Source organism: Arvicola amphibius, chromosome 4 (assembly GCF_903992535.2).
Source record: "Arvicola amphibius chromosome 4, mArvAmp1.2, whole genome shotgun sequence".
NCBI classification, from domain to species: Eukaryota; Metazoa; Chordata; class Mammalia; order Rodentia; family Cricetidae; genus Arvicola; species Arvicola amphibius.
This window is the reverse complement of record NC_052050.1, coordinates 6,162,647-6,176,551: the sequence shown is the minus strand read 5'-3', so window position 1 is coordinate 6,176,551 and position 13,905 is coordinate 6,162,647. Positions and strand designations below refer to the sequence as shown.

Below are 13,905 nucleotides of genomic sequence, written 5' to 3'. Positions count from 1 at the left end.
CCAGCTGACTATGTCAGATGTGTGAAAGCCTTCGGAAATGCGGGGACCCCTTCTCCGCTCTGCCTCGAGTTGCAAGGGTGAAACAGTTCGCTTCCAAGTCTTGCTGGCAGCTTTTCTGAAGCTACAGATCAACCAGCTCTCAAATGTTTGGCTCTGCCTGACACACCAAATCTCCATCCTCTCCCAAATTAACATGAACATTAGATTCTTAGGATAATTAAATCTCTGTAAGCATCATGAGCTAAAATCAATATAAATACCAGAACTGCCTGGCAACCAGAGGGGACAGTATTACTCACCCTTATATTTATGTATGTCAGATGGGGAAGAGCGTTCGTTTTATATAGCTGTGCTTATGCACACACAGGGAGAGATGCGCTGGGCAAGCAGATTCCACGTACGGAAGGTGAAAGAGACGTGAAAGGTACAGACCATGCCCGCAGCCAATGAGTCCACCAGGTTCTTGTCTTCATGGAGACCTCGTGTGCAATGGCTACACACAGCAGCCCCGTTGGTAGTGTTGGCAGCCTCTTGCCTATCTGAGTTGTCCTAAGGGACTTTGGAGACATCTTTCTGGTAGATGTTCTTGTCTCTGATCACAATGCTGTCCCCACTGTAGATTCTAGACAGGTGTTCAGTGTGTCTCTGGGAAGCTCCAGGGCACAGTGACTAGGCCAGGTCACCATGTGAAAAAAGAAAAGAAAAAAAAAGAAAAAAGGGCATTTAGGGCTGGAGAGATGGCTCAGTGGTTAAGAGGACTGACTGCTCTTCCAGAGGGCACAGGTTCAATTCCCAGCACCCACATGATAGCTCACAACTACCTGTGATCCAGTTGCAGGGGACCTAACACCCATGTTAAAACACCAATGTACACAAAAGAAAAATAAACATATATACAATAAAAATAAATATTTTTTTTGGTTTTTCTAGACAGGGTTTCTCTGTAGCTTTGGAGCCTGGCTATTTTTCTTTTTTTAAATATATTTATTTTTTAGCCGGGCGGCGGTGGCGCACGCCTTTAATCCCAGCACTCGGGAGGCAGAGGCAGGCGGATCTCTGTGAGTTCGAGACCAGCCTGGTCTACAAGAGCTAGTTCCAGGACAGGCTCTAAAAAAAAGCTGCAGAGAAACCCTGTCTCGAAAAACCAAAAAAAAAAAAAAAAAAAAAAAGAAAAGAAAGAAAAATAAAAGGGCATTTAACATTAACTTCTGGCTTACACATGTGCGTGCACACACACACATTCTAGAGTGTCACTGTTGTGTTCCTTGTTGGGAACTAGACATGTTCTAGCTTAGTGGCTTCAGGAAAGCTCCAAGTAGGGTTTCATTTTGTTGGAATGTTTTCATTAATTATTAGTGTGTGCATGTGTGTGTGCACACAATCTTTGTGTGTGCATGTGTGTATCATGGCTCCCTACCTCTCTCCCTTTTTAAATATATTCTTGTTGAATGCTCGACTGTGTTTCTGAAGTTGCAGACTCCCTTTCAGTTGGGGTGATTAGGTATGTTTGTTTGGCAGGACACTGGGGACATTTCACCTCCTTTAGCTCCCTATATAAACACATAAGAAGCAGTTGACCTATTAACAGCATGACAGCAAATAGCCCTGTTCGTCCCATAAACAGATGCCCTTAGGACTGAAACTGGGTTAAGTTTTCACCAAGCCCATCTAACATAAGATCTCATTTTGAGGCTAGCAAGATGGTTCATTTAGCAATGGGACTTTCCAGAAAATCTGATTGGCAGGCTGAGGTCGATACCTACCGTGGTAGAAAGAGAAAACTGACTCATCCAAGTTGTCCTTTGACCTTCTCACATATGCTGTGGGTGCTTATACTCACACATGTGCACACGCACAAACACGCACAAACACACACACACACACACACACACACACACACACAAACAAAACTAAACCCTCAAAGAAACACATTCTGTCCCACAGAAATACACCCCAACAGCCAAGGGAGAATATAGGAAGGGACCCTTGGGTTTTTTATATAAAGTCTCCAGTTATTGTTCCCTCTACTCTCTCCTTGAGACCCTCCAGCAGCTGAAGGAGAAGCTATGTGACCTCAAGTATCTGTGTCCAAGAGGCAAGAAGAGAACCTAAAGCAAGGGGAATGTAGACAATGTGGGCTTGGCGAGCAGAGAATGTCGGGCATGAGCCACCGTCCAGAGTTCAGATCTGCAAGCTTGGCTTAGCCTCTCCCTGACACCCTTCGTGAAAGATGAAGCCAGCAGACTCCCCGAGAGGGGATCTTTGCTCTGGGAGTTGTGGTTCCTGCTTCTGAATCATATTGCTTTTCTGAGCCCACGTGTCTTATTATAGCTAGAAAGATTTCACCCCATCTGGCACAGGCCATAAAGAAGTAAACATACTGTCAAAATACTCCCTGTACTTAGGGTCCGATAGGAGTGCACAGACAGCTGCTTTTATTATCAGACCACTCTGCCTCAGGCTTAGCAAGGCATTTTGTTTGTTTCTTTGCTTTTCTGGTACAGGGGGTAGAACCCATCGCCTTGGGTATGGTGGACAAGTACTCTCCCACAGAGTTATAACCCCAAATCACCTTTTACTTTTGACTTTTGAGGCAGCAACTCCTTAGGTTGCCCAGGTTAGCCTAGAACCCACTCTGCAACCTTGAACTTGAGACTCTCCTGCTTCAGCTACCCAAACAACTGAGATAACAGGCCTGCACCTCCAGGCCCAGCTTGTGACAACACTCCGATCCAGTGCTCTTCAAGATGAATTTCCTATGAAAGTTGATTTTTTTGTTTTATTTTGTTTTTTGTTTTTCGAGACAGGGTTTCTCTGTGCAGCCTGACTGTCCCGGAACTCACTCTGTAGACCAGGCTGGCCTTGAACTCAGAGATCCACCTGCCTTTGCCTCCCGAGTGCTGGGATTAAAGGTGTGTGCTTCCACTGCCCAGCTGTTTTTTTTTAAATATGGGAGAACTGTGTATTTAAGAAAGCACACTTTTCTAGATAAGAAATCTAGAATCAGTTTCCTTTTGTGAGGGAGGTGAAGAGAAATTCTGGGTATTAAACCTGGGCATGGGCATTGGGCACGTGCTGATTTTTTTTTAATTAATTTATTTATTATGTATACTGTGTTCTGCCAGCATGTATCCCTGCAGGCCAGAAGAGGGCACCAGATCTCATTACAGATGGTTGTGAACCACCATGTGGTTGCTGGGAATTGAACTCAGGACCTCTGGAAGAGCAGTCAGTGTTCTTAACCTCTGAGCCATCTCTCCAGCACCCCCCCACCCCAGTTGATTTTTAACTCAGTCATTTAATGTGGTATACTGTGAACCTGTCCTCGAGTGGAAGTCATTTGCTTTTCAATAATCACAGAGATTTCATGAAGCACCTTGTCAGATTTCTGGGGTTTATTTGACAGACTGATGCAGTCTGTTATACTAAAAGATGTGGTGAGATTTTTTTTGTGCTCTAGTAAATAAAGCTTGCCTGAAGATCAGAGGGCAGAGCTAGCCGCTAGTTAACCATAGAGGCCAGGCAGTGGTGGCGCACACTTTTAATCCCAGCACTTAGGAAGAGGAAGAAGCAGGAAGATCAGGAGTTCAAGGCTGCCCTGGGCTACAAATGTGTCTGGAAGAGAAGCAGAGCCAGGCGGTGTTGGTGGCTTATGCCTTTAATCCCAGCGCTAGGGAGGTGGAGACAGGAATATATAGTGGGTGGAGACAGGATCTCAAGCCCATTCAGTCTGAGGACTGCAGAGACAGGAGCTCTCGTTCATTGAATCTGAGGATTCTGTAGAGGTAAGAACTAGTGGCTGGCTGCCCTGCTTCTCTGATCTTAAGACCAATTAGAATTTGTGCTACATCTGGCACCCAACGAGGTCCTGGGAGTCGCTGCTTCTTCCGCCCTGGCCTGACCACAGCAGAGAGCATCTGTTGCAGTCATGTACGCAACAATGTACTGCAGCTCTAGCTGCTTCGTATTGGGTTCAGGGTCTGAGTCGGACTCCAACAGTGAGGGCAGTCGGTGTCTGCTGCCAGCTGCGGTCTCGGACTCTCCCATGCACTTAACCAAATCGGCTTCAGCCAAGCCCTCTCTGACAGTAACGGTGACTCAGCTCCGGAAGTGGCAATTGAGGAAGATTTGAAGACTGGAGTTCACCTTGACCCTGCTGTCAAAGAAATTCAATATAATCCTACCTTTGAGATTGCTCCTATGGCTGCTCCAGAAATAAGCTTTCTGGATATCTAGAGCAGCTCATATCAATGACTTCATGTATGAATGGCAAAGATGGACATTTGTATTTGAAACTGGTCAGAAAAGAAGAAAAAGTTCAAAGAAAATGATGCTTCTAATATTGATGGTTTCTTGGGACCATGGGCAAAATTTGTGGATGAAAAAAAAATGTAGCCAGATGTTCAGAAGAACAAAAGGAGTTGGATGAAATCACAGCAAAGAGGCAGAAAAAAGGCAAACAGGAAGAGAAGAGACCTGGGGAGGAGAAGACAATCATACCCATTGAAGAAATGTATGATGCTCAAGGCAGCCCTGCGTGCACACACCTCAGGAAGTCGGTGTTAATCTACGGTCGTCTGGGTCACCTGAAAAAAGTTATCTTTCCCAAAACCAAATTCCTGTGTGGTCTGGACACACAAAGGGTGTCAGTGTGGTCAGGCTCTTTCCTCTTTCTGGACGTTTGTTGCTGTCTTGTTCCATGGACTGTAAAGTTAAGCTATGGGAAGTTTATGGAGACCGGCGCTGTCTGAACACATTGATCGATCACAGTAAAGCTGTGAGAGACATCTGCATCAACACTGCAGGGACACATTTTCTCAGTGTGGCCTGTGACGGGTACCTGAAGCTCTGGGACACAGAGACAGACAGTGTAAGCCAAGATTTACAAACCGAAAAGCACCCTATTGTGTCAGATTCAGTCCCGATGAAGACTCTTTGTGGCTGGGACATCCGGCAGAAAGATTGTGCAATGGGACATTTGCAGTGGAGAGATTGTTCAGGAATATGATCGGCTTTTGGGAGCTGCCAACACTGTTGGTTTGTTGATGAGAACTGAAGATTTGTGAGCACGTCTGATGATAAGAGCATAAGGGTTTGGAGATGGGATATCCCTGTGGGTTTTAAGTACACAGCAGAGCCCAGTATGCGCTCAGTGCCTGCAGTGATTTGTCCCCAAATGGGAAAGGGCTAGCACGCCAGTCAATGGATAGCCGAATCTTAATTCTGGAGCACGGAACAGATTCAGATGAAATAAGGAGAAAAATGGTAAGGTCATCTGGTAGCAGGCTATGCTTGTCAGGCAGACATGAGCTGTTTGATTTCAGGAGATGGAAATGGAAAATTAAACATTTGGGACTGGAAGACCACAAAACTCTACAGTTTGTTTAAAGCTGTGATAAAGTGTGTGTAGGTGCAGTGTGGCAGCCCCGTGAAACGTCCAAGTGTGGCTGGGATGGCTCACTAAACTGGCACTAATGGGATTAGCCTTTCACAATCTGGGGTCATTTTTGATTCACAGTCATATTTAACTATTTAGTTATTAAAATGTGTTGGATGATAATTTGATTTGTAGGTAATCTTTTCATCCATGGCCTTATGCAGTTGACCCCTGGTTTTTGTTAAGAGCGTTGTAAAATTGCCTCACACTACAGTGGACAGTTTGGGAGTTTCCAACTTTTGAAATAGTATGATTTTTTTAAAAAAATGTTAATGAGAATTTCTGGAAGAATATGTAAGAAGTTTGTCTTAGTGGCTCCAGGAGAGAGAAATTAGGAGGTAGGGGACAGAGTTGGGAGGGACCAATATTGATAAGATAAAAAGGTAGATTATTGAATACTTTTTTTGTTTTGTTTTTTGAGAAAGGGTTTCTCTGTAGCTTTGGAACTTGTCCTGGGACTAGCTCTTGTAGACTAGACTGGCCTCGAACTCACAGAGATCCTCCTGTCTCTGCCTTCTGAGTGCTGAGATTAAAGGTGTGCTACTTTTAAAAAGCCAATGGCTAGTTTTAAATGCTTTACATTGGATTGAGTTTTTGTATATTGTATAAAAATTTTAGGGCTGGAGAGATGGCTCAGAGGCTAAGAGCACTGGCTGTTCTTCCAGAGGTCCTGAGTTCAATTCCCAGCAACCACATGGTGGCTCACAACCATCTGTAATGAGGTCTGGTGTCCTCTTCTGGCAGGCAGGCATACATGCAGGCAGAACAGTGTATACATAATAAATACATAAATAATTTTTAAAAATTTTATATATTGATACAAATTTGAGATTAATTTTGTTAGAACATGCTGTACATGCATTTCTACTCTTGTTCAAGGTATTGTACCCATACAGCTCATTTAACAATGTAATGCAAATTTCTAGTCCTTGAAAGATATTATTTCTGTTTACAATAATAAGAAAATGCAGGTGAGTAGTTAATCACCTATTATAATCAAATTAGTAGTCATATTAGGTATGTTTTCAAGGTCAAACAAAGATATATTTTAGATAGGTCATTTTTTAATTTAATTTAATTTAATTTTGTTTTCTTGAGACAGGGTATCACTGTAGCTTTTGGAGACTGTCCTGGAACTAGCTCTTGTAGACCAGGCTGGCCTTGAACTCACAGATATGCCTGCCTCTGCCTCCCGAGTGGGGGGGATTAAAGGCATATGCCACCACTGCCTGGCCTAGATAGGTCATTTCAAATTCAGAAATCTATAGAATATGGCATTTAAGATGTTTTTTGTCTAAAATTTTAACAAAGGCTATAACTAATATAAGAAAAACTATATACAATAAATTCTATACACACAGGCAATAAATATATCAACAATGTCTAGTCCATTTGCATTTGGCAAATTCAGAGAAAGTACTCCATATATATCCTTTTTTGGTGAGTCCAAAATCTTGGACTAATTTACTTTCTACATAACTTGCTTTTTGCATCTGGCAACCAACGGAAACTATAACTATCTAGTCTTCAACTTCCTCAGAGACCGAAGAAGGACTTAATATTAGCTGAGTAAGCAGGAAGTGCAAGCAAGCAACTTCTAAAAACTATGAAAAATGACAGAAGCAGCTGGCTGCCTGGACAGTCACCCAAAGTTTCTCTGCAATGTTGGGGCATCCATCTTTGGCCTACAGGCCTAGCATATCTGACAGACTTTTCTATGAAGCTGGATATTCTGAAGGGCTGTCCCTCCATGTCTTGACAATGTTTGGCAGTCACTTTCTTCTGTGTCCTGCCTGTCCAATTAGGACAGCATACTGTCAGCAGTTGAGACAAGGGCATTTTCTTGCCCAGTGGCTTACTTTTGCCACAAAGAAAGTAAACTCCATGTGGCATTTTCTCAATGCTCATTATCTTCTCTGAAGAAGATTGGTGCTTCTGCCTCCCGAGTGCTGGAATAAAGGCATGTGCCACCACTGCCTTAATCTTATACTCCTTAACTCTTTATATTTTTAAAATATTTAGTTGAATGCATTAATTATTCAAAAATAAATGATACTATAAAATTCCAGGGGTGGGCAGTGGTAGCACATGTTTTTAATCCCAGCACTTGGGAGGCAGAGGCAGGTGCATCTCTGTGAGTTCAAGGCCAGCCTGGTCTACAAAGTGAGTTCTAGGACCATCAGAGCTGTTACACGGAGAAACCCTGCCTCGTAAAAAAAAATTCCATTTATTTATCAGTGTCCGTGTGTCTTCCTGCATGTGAGTGTGTGACAGTTCAGACCATAACCTGTATCAGAATATATAACTGCAGGAGTCCATTCTCTCCTCTTCTTTCTGTCTTCCCCTACCCTTTTTTTTTGAGACAGGGTCAAGGTTTCTCTGTATAACATTCCTGATTGTCCTGGTACTCGTTAGACCAAGCTGGCCTTGAACTCATAGAGATACGCCTACCTCTGCTGATCAGACTAATTTTAGTCTGAATTTTAGATGTGGCATGTCCTGTGAGGTGATGTAGAATTTCCCTCTGTATGTTCATACTTCTATGATCTATTAATATCTCCAAGACTATGAGAACACATAAGTATTGATTATATTGGAAAATATTTCTCACAAATTTAGGTGCATGCATTATTTATCAACCAGATTCCAAAAAGCATTAAAGTACTCTGGCATGGTGGAGCATGACTTTAATCCCATCACTAGGGAGGCTGGCAAGTCTCTGGGAGTGCAAGACCAGCTTGGTTTAAACAATGAGTTCCAGTCTAGCCAGGGCTACATATAAAACCCTGTCTAAAAAAAAGAAGAAAATGGGGCGGGTGGAGCACTGGAGATAATGTCTCGTGGTTAGGACATTTGCTTATGCAGGGGACCCGGATTTGATTCCCAGCCTATGTGGTTTTTTTTTTTTTATTGTAAATAAATTTTTATTTAAGGGATTTGATTGCGTTGCTCTCCATCCTGAGTCACATGGTTTCCAGGTTTCTGAAGGGAGTTAACAAAGATTTAAGTTAGGCTCTCACAGCTTCTGACTTGGGGAATGCATGTTATCTTCTCAGAAAAACACAACACTATCAAGTGCCTGCTTTCTTCTGTGAAGAACATCAATCTTTGGTCACAGCGTAAAGAGAGCCTATGTGGTTCTAACAACTATCTGCATCTCAAGTTCTAGCTGCTCTGATGCCCTCCTGGCCTCCTCATGTACCAAGCAGACATGTGCTATACGTGCATACATGTAGGCAAAACATTTATACACACAAAATAAAAACAAATTATTTAGCTGGGCAGTGGTGGCACATGCCATTAATTCCAGCTCTCAGGAGGCAGAGGCAAGCAGATCTCTGAAGTTGAGGCCAGTCTGATCTACAAATTGAGGAAACCCTGTCCTGAACACCCTCCCCCCAAAAGGCTGCTCATCCAAAGGTACTGAGTTTGATGCCCAGCAACCACATGGCAGTTCACAACCATCTGATGTGGGATCTGATGTCCCCTTTCTCCATAAAGGCATACATGCAGACAGAACACTCATAATATAAAATAAGGAAATAAAATCTCAAAAGAAAAAAAAAACTAAAAGAAAAAAGACTTTTAAAGCTGGGTATAGTGGTGCATGACTAACCCCAGCACTTGGAAGACAGAGGCATTCTGTCTGTGAGTTAGAGGCCAGCCTGGTCTACATGAGTTTCACGACAGCCAGAGCTACATAGTGAGGTCCTGTCTTGAAAGACTAGCAAAAAAAATAGCATTAAAATTATGAAACACATTATTTCATGTATGTATTATTTATGTATGTATGCCCTTTGCTTGATGACAAACCTGGGGCATATGCTTTTTTTGTTTTTGTTTTTGTTTTTGTTTTTCTTTTTTTTTTTTTTTTTTTTTTTTTTTTTTTTTTTTTTGGTTTTTCGAGACAGGGTTTCTCTTGTTTTTGTTTTTCGAGACAGGGTTTTCTCTGTAGCTTTGGAGCCTGTCCTGGAACTAGCTCTTGTAGACCAGGCTGGTCTCGAACTCACAGAGATCCGCCTGCCTCTGCCTCCCGAGTGCTGGGATTAAAGGTGTGCGCCACCGCCGCCCGGCTGGGGCATATGCTTTTTATGTTGGAGACCACAGTCTATGTAAGCACAGGGCCCCTAATCCCCCCATAACTAAATCCTGAACCAGGCCCTCTCAGGGGAACGCATTGTAAGCCATGTTCAATAGCCAGGGGACCGTATGGACTTAGCTAGATGACATTACCAAGAGACCTGAAAGTTTTCTGTCTGGTTTAAGGGCAAAAACTCTTGGGCTCCAAGCAAAGTTCTGGGACTCACAGGGACCCCTAGGGAAAGCTCCCTCCCTGCCTTACTGTTTGTTTCTATGGACACAAGAAGAAAGGACAGACAGAACTACAATAAAAAAAAAAAAAAAAACTAACCAGGCAGCCTGCAATTCGAGAGGAGGCTGGGGAAAGCCAGGTGGAGTAACAGCTGATCGTCCATCATACGCCGCACAAAGCCCCAGCTACCCCAAGATAGAAAAGGCATTTTATCAACGGTCATCAATTATGCCAACTTTTTATAGTGACAACCCAGGCAGGAATCTAGAAATCATCTTTAAATAAACCTGTCTTCCCTCACGTAGGTTGTTCACACTGTCAGGGGGACACTTTATAAGAATATCCTTGATAAACTTTGCTATTCTAAGGCATGGGCACAGGCACATAGCAGGCGAGGGCTGAGCCGCCCCCTGGTCGGGCTCTCAGATAAACCGCTCTCCTGCGCACGCACGTGCACATACATCCTCGCCCAGCAGCCTGGAGAGAGAAGCTGTCTTAGAACAGACCCCGGATGCTGCAGCCAGCAGGGTTCCAGGAGCAGGCTCTGTCCAGGGTAGAGCATAAGGGAACTCATGCTTGAGTTTAAAGTTTTAGTAAAGCCAAGCCATGAGTGGTGGGCAGTCCTTTAATCTCAGCACTAGAGTGGCAGAGGCAGGAAGATCTTCGTGAGTTCCTAAAACCAGCTTGATCTCCATAGTAAGTTTTAGGCAGGCCCGGGCTACACAACAAAACAAAACAAAATGAAACAAAAACCAGTCATGGTAATTCAGTTGACACAAGAATGAAATACCAGAGAGTCTTCTGTCTTCCTTTTCCAAGTTTGTATTCATGATGTTCTTTTTTTAAAATTAGTATTATTTTAAACTTGATGTGCATGGGTTTTTTGCCTGCATGTATGTTTGTTCACCATCTGTGTGCAGTGCCCACAGAGGCCGGAAGAGGTCATCTTTTTCCCTGGGGACTCAAGTTACAGACATTTGTGAGCCACAGTGTGGGTGTTAGCTACCCAACCCAGGTCCTCTGAAAGAGCAGTCAGTGCTCTTAACTGCCTAACCATCTCTCCAGCCCTCTATAATGTTCTAAAATTAACCACAAATGTTTGGGGCTGGGAAGATGGCTCAGCAGTTAACTGCTTGCTGCAGAAGAATGACAGGAATTCAGATCCCTTGAAATGCCAGGTGGGCCTGCCTATAATCCTGCCTCACCTAGGGGGAGCCAGGGAGTCCCCAGAGTGAGCTGGCTAGTGGCACTTCCCAACCGATGGGCTGGCTCCTGGCTGATGGAAAGACCTTGCCTCCGATTTCTGACATCAGCATTTGGCCTCCATGTGCACCACATCCACACATGTACATTTGCGCACACACACATGCCCAGCACACACATGAAAGTGGGAAAAACGTTAACCACATATAGTCTAGCAAGATGGCTGGCCAAAGCACTTGGTGTTAAAAGACTGTAGGATCGCTGGGCAATGAGGGCTCACGCCTATAATCCCAGCACCCGGGACCACCTTGAACACTGGGTTTCCCTGCCACTACCTCCCTGAGAGCTGGGATTACAGGCCTGCATCTCCACGCGTGGTGTATGCAGTGCTGGCACTCAGACCGAGGGCTGTGTATCTGCTAGCTTCCTACCCACTGAGCCGCATCCGCAGCCTGCCTACACACATCATCTTAAACAACAACAAACATCAAAAAAACAAAACAAAACAAAAAAACAAAAACAAAACAACATCAACAAAAACAGTTGGCTGTGAATGTTTTATTCAGTGACTTTCCTTCCCCCTATTCTAACTAATTCGCTCATTTCTTTGCTTAATTTTTTTACTCTGTAGCCCTGGATGGTCTGGAACTCAATACGCACACCAAGCAGGACCCAAACTCACAGAGATCCACCTCCCTCTGCCTCCCTACCTCTAGGACTAAGGTGAGTGCCACCACACCCCGCTCAGGTTTACTTTAGATAGTACGTATAAAGGGATCTATCTAAAACTAACTGCACTGAGGCTGGAGAGATGGCTCCGGGCTTAAAAGCATTTAACACTCTGTTTGTTTGTTTTTTGTTTTGTTTTGTTTTTTGAGATAGGGTTTCTCTGTGTAGCCCTGACTGTCCTGGAGCTCACTCTGTAGACCAGGCTGGCCTCAAACTCAGAGATCTACCTGTCTCTACCTTCCAAGAGCTGGGACCAAAGATGTGTGCCACCACTGCCGGGCTAGCAGTCAGTAGTACTCTTGTAGAAGACTTGAGTTTGGATCCTAGCACCTACATGTCATCCATGACTATTGGTAACTCCAGACCCAGGGGCTCTAGCGCCCTCTTCTGGCCTCCCTGGGCACCAGCAACTCACATGGTGCATATACACACAAACGGTAAAAGCCCTACACACAGACAGTAAAAAAATAAATGGATCTTCAAATTTGACCTCACAAGTCTCATTCTGGTGTTAATGCATGATCTCTTTTTACAATGAATTCATAGCTGGGCAGTGGTGGCACACGCCTTTAATCCTAGCACTCAGGAGGCAGAGGCAGACGGATCTCTGTGAGTTTGAGGCCAGCCTGGTCTACAAGAGCTAGTTCCAGGGCAGGCTCCAAAGCTACAGATAAACCCTGTCTTGAAAAGCCAAAAAAAAAAAAAAAAAAAAAAAAAAAACCTAACCAAACAAAAAGCAATAACAAAAAAATTAAAAACAACGAATTCATGACCACCAGATACTAGTGTGACTTATATCACTGTCACCACGGGTTGTCATTTCTCCTGCCATTAAGTTCTTAAAACATTCCACAATAATTTAGTCATTCCTAGTTAGTACTGGAGCTACGCAACAGCCACTGCTATTGCAATCTCTCCAGGGCGGTGGGTGCTGGTGGGTGCTGGGGTGGACACCGTCAACTAAATCTCAGTCAATTACTTTGGCACCCGCAGAACGTCATCTTTGCTGAAGACTGGCCTAGCTGTTTACCAAGGACAAAGAAAGCATGGTGCCATCTTGTACCTTCAAGATAAGCCTGGCCTTTCCTTTGTAGCCTTTGGGCTGGAATGGCAGATTTAAATGGCTGGGATTACTGGGGGTGGGTGTGGTAGGCACCTGTTCCCTAAATAGCATGGCCCTTCCCTTGTAAACCCAGACACAAAAGAGATCAACTCCTGATCTCCCCCACCGTGAAGAGGGAGATGAATGATGGGCTCAGGGTTTATTTTCAACCCAAGCCCATTTACTCTGTGAACCTGAGTAAAGGTCTTAGCCTGTTTGCCCCACATTCCTGCCTTCTAGAACACAGAGACGACGCTACTACTCTGCAGCTGACTCCCCTGGGATAGCCAGAGAGGAGGAACAGTCTTTGGGAAAAAGCCTCAGAGGAGCTGAAATGTGTGTAAATTCGAGGATTTATTACAAGAATTATAAAGAGACCTGGACTTCAGCCCAATAAAGAGGTTCAGGAGTTGTAAAGTCCCTGTGGCTTTCTGAACGTGTGCTAGCCACACCCCGTGATAAAATCAAAACAAAACCTAGGCAACAACTTCTGTTTGTTGGCCTTTTCACCTAAGAAAACCGCCAGCCTGCTGTGCGTGCTCTGCTTTCCCAGGGATGCTCCTGTGTTTATTACTGACATTGGTCCTTGCCAAGTGGCCTGTGGACCCAGCCCTTTTTGCTGGAGAAAGTGGCAGAGTGGAAGGGAATAGTGAGAGTTTGGACATCTTGAAAATTCCTGCCTTGATTAGAAAGGTTGCAGGGCAAAAAATGGTACAGAGGATCTGATGCTCTGGCTGGGGCTCTTGGGAAAGGAGTAACTACACGGGAGAGATTTTTCAGTAGGAGTCTGTCTGTCACTGTTTCTCCTCTGGGAGTATCAGCATCAGGTCTTGAGGCCATCTGTCACGAATTGGTGTACTCAAAGTTGACCAGGCTCCTGGATCAAGCAGGTGCTGACCGTGCTAGCGAAGGCTCTGGACTGGAGACAGGACTGGAGAGATGCTTGCAGAAGACCAGAATTCAGTTCCCAGCACCGCATTAGGCAGTCCACACCGCCTGTATCTTCAAACTATGGGAATACAGCAGCGTCTTCTGGTCTACATCGACACACATGTTCTCTCTCAATTTAGTTTTATATGTAGGGATGTTTTGCTTGCATGTATTTGTGCACCATTTGCATGC

At 44.3% G+C, this 13,905-nt stretch overlaps 1 non-coding gene and 1 pseudogene across 1 annotated transcript; both read left to right on the top strand.

Annotated features, from left to right (window-relative positions):
- Window positions 1-437: 437 nt before the first annotated feature.
- On the top strand, window positions 438-571 carry LOC119813818. Its single transcript, XR_005285266.1, has one exon. It is a non-coding gene; the product is annotated as a small nucleolar RNA SNORA70 (small nucleolar RNA).
- A 3,405-nt stretch (window positions 572-3,976) lies between these two features.
- Window positions 3,977-5,475, top strand: LOC119811114 (annotated as a pseudogene).
- Window positions 5,476-13,905: the final 8,430 nt, after the last annotated feature.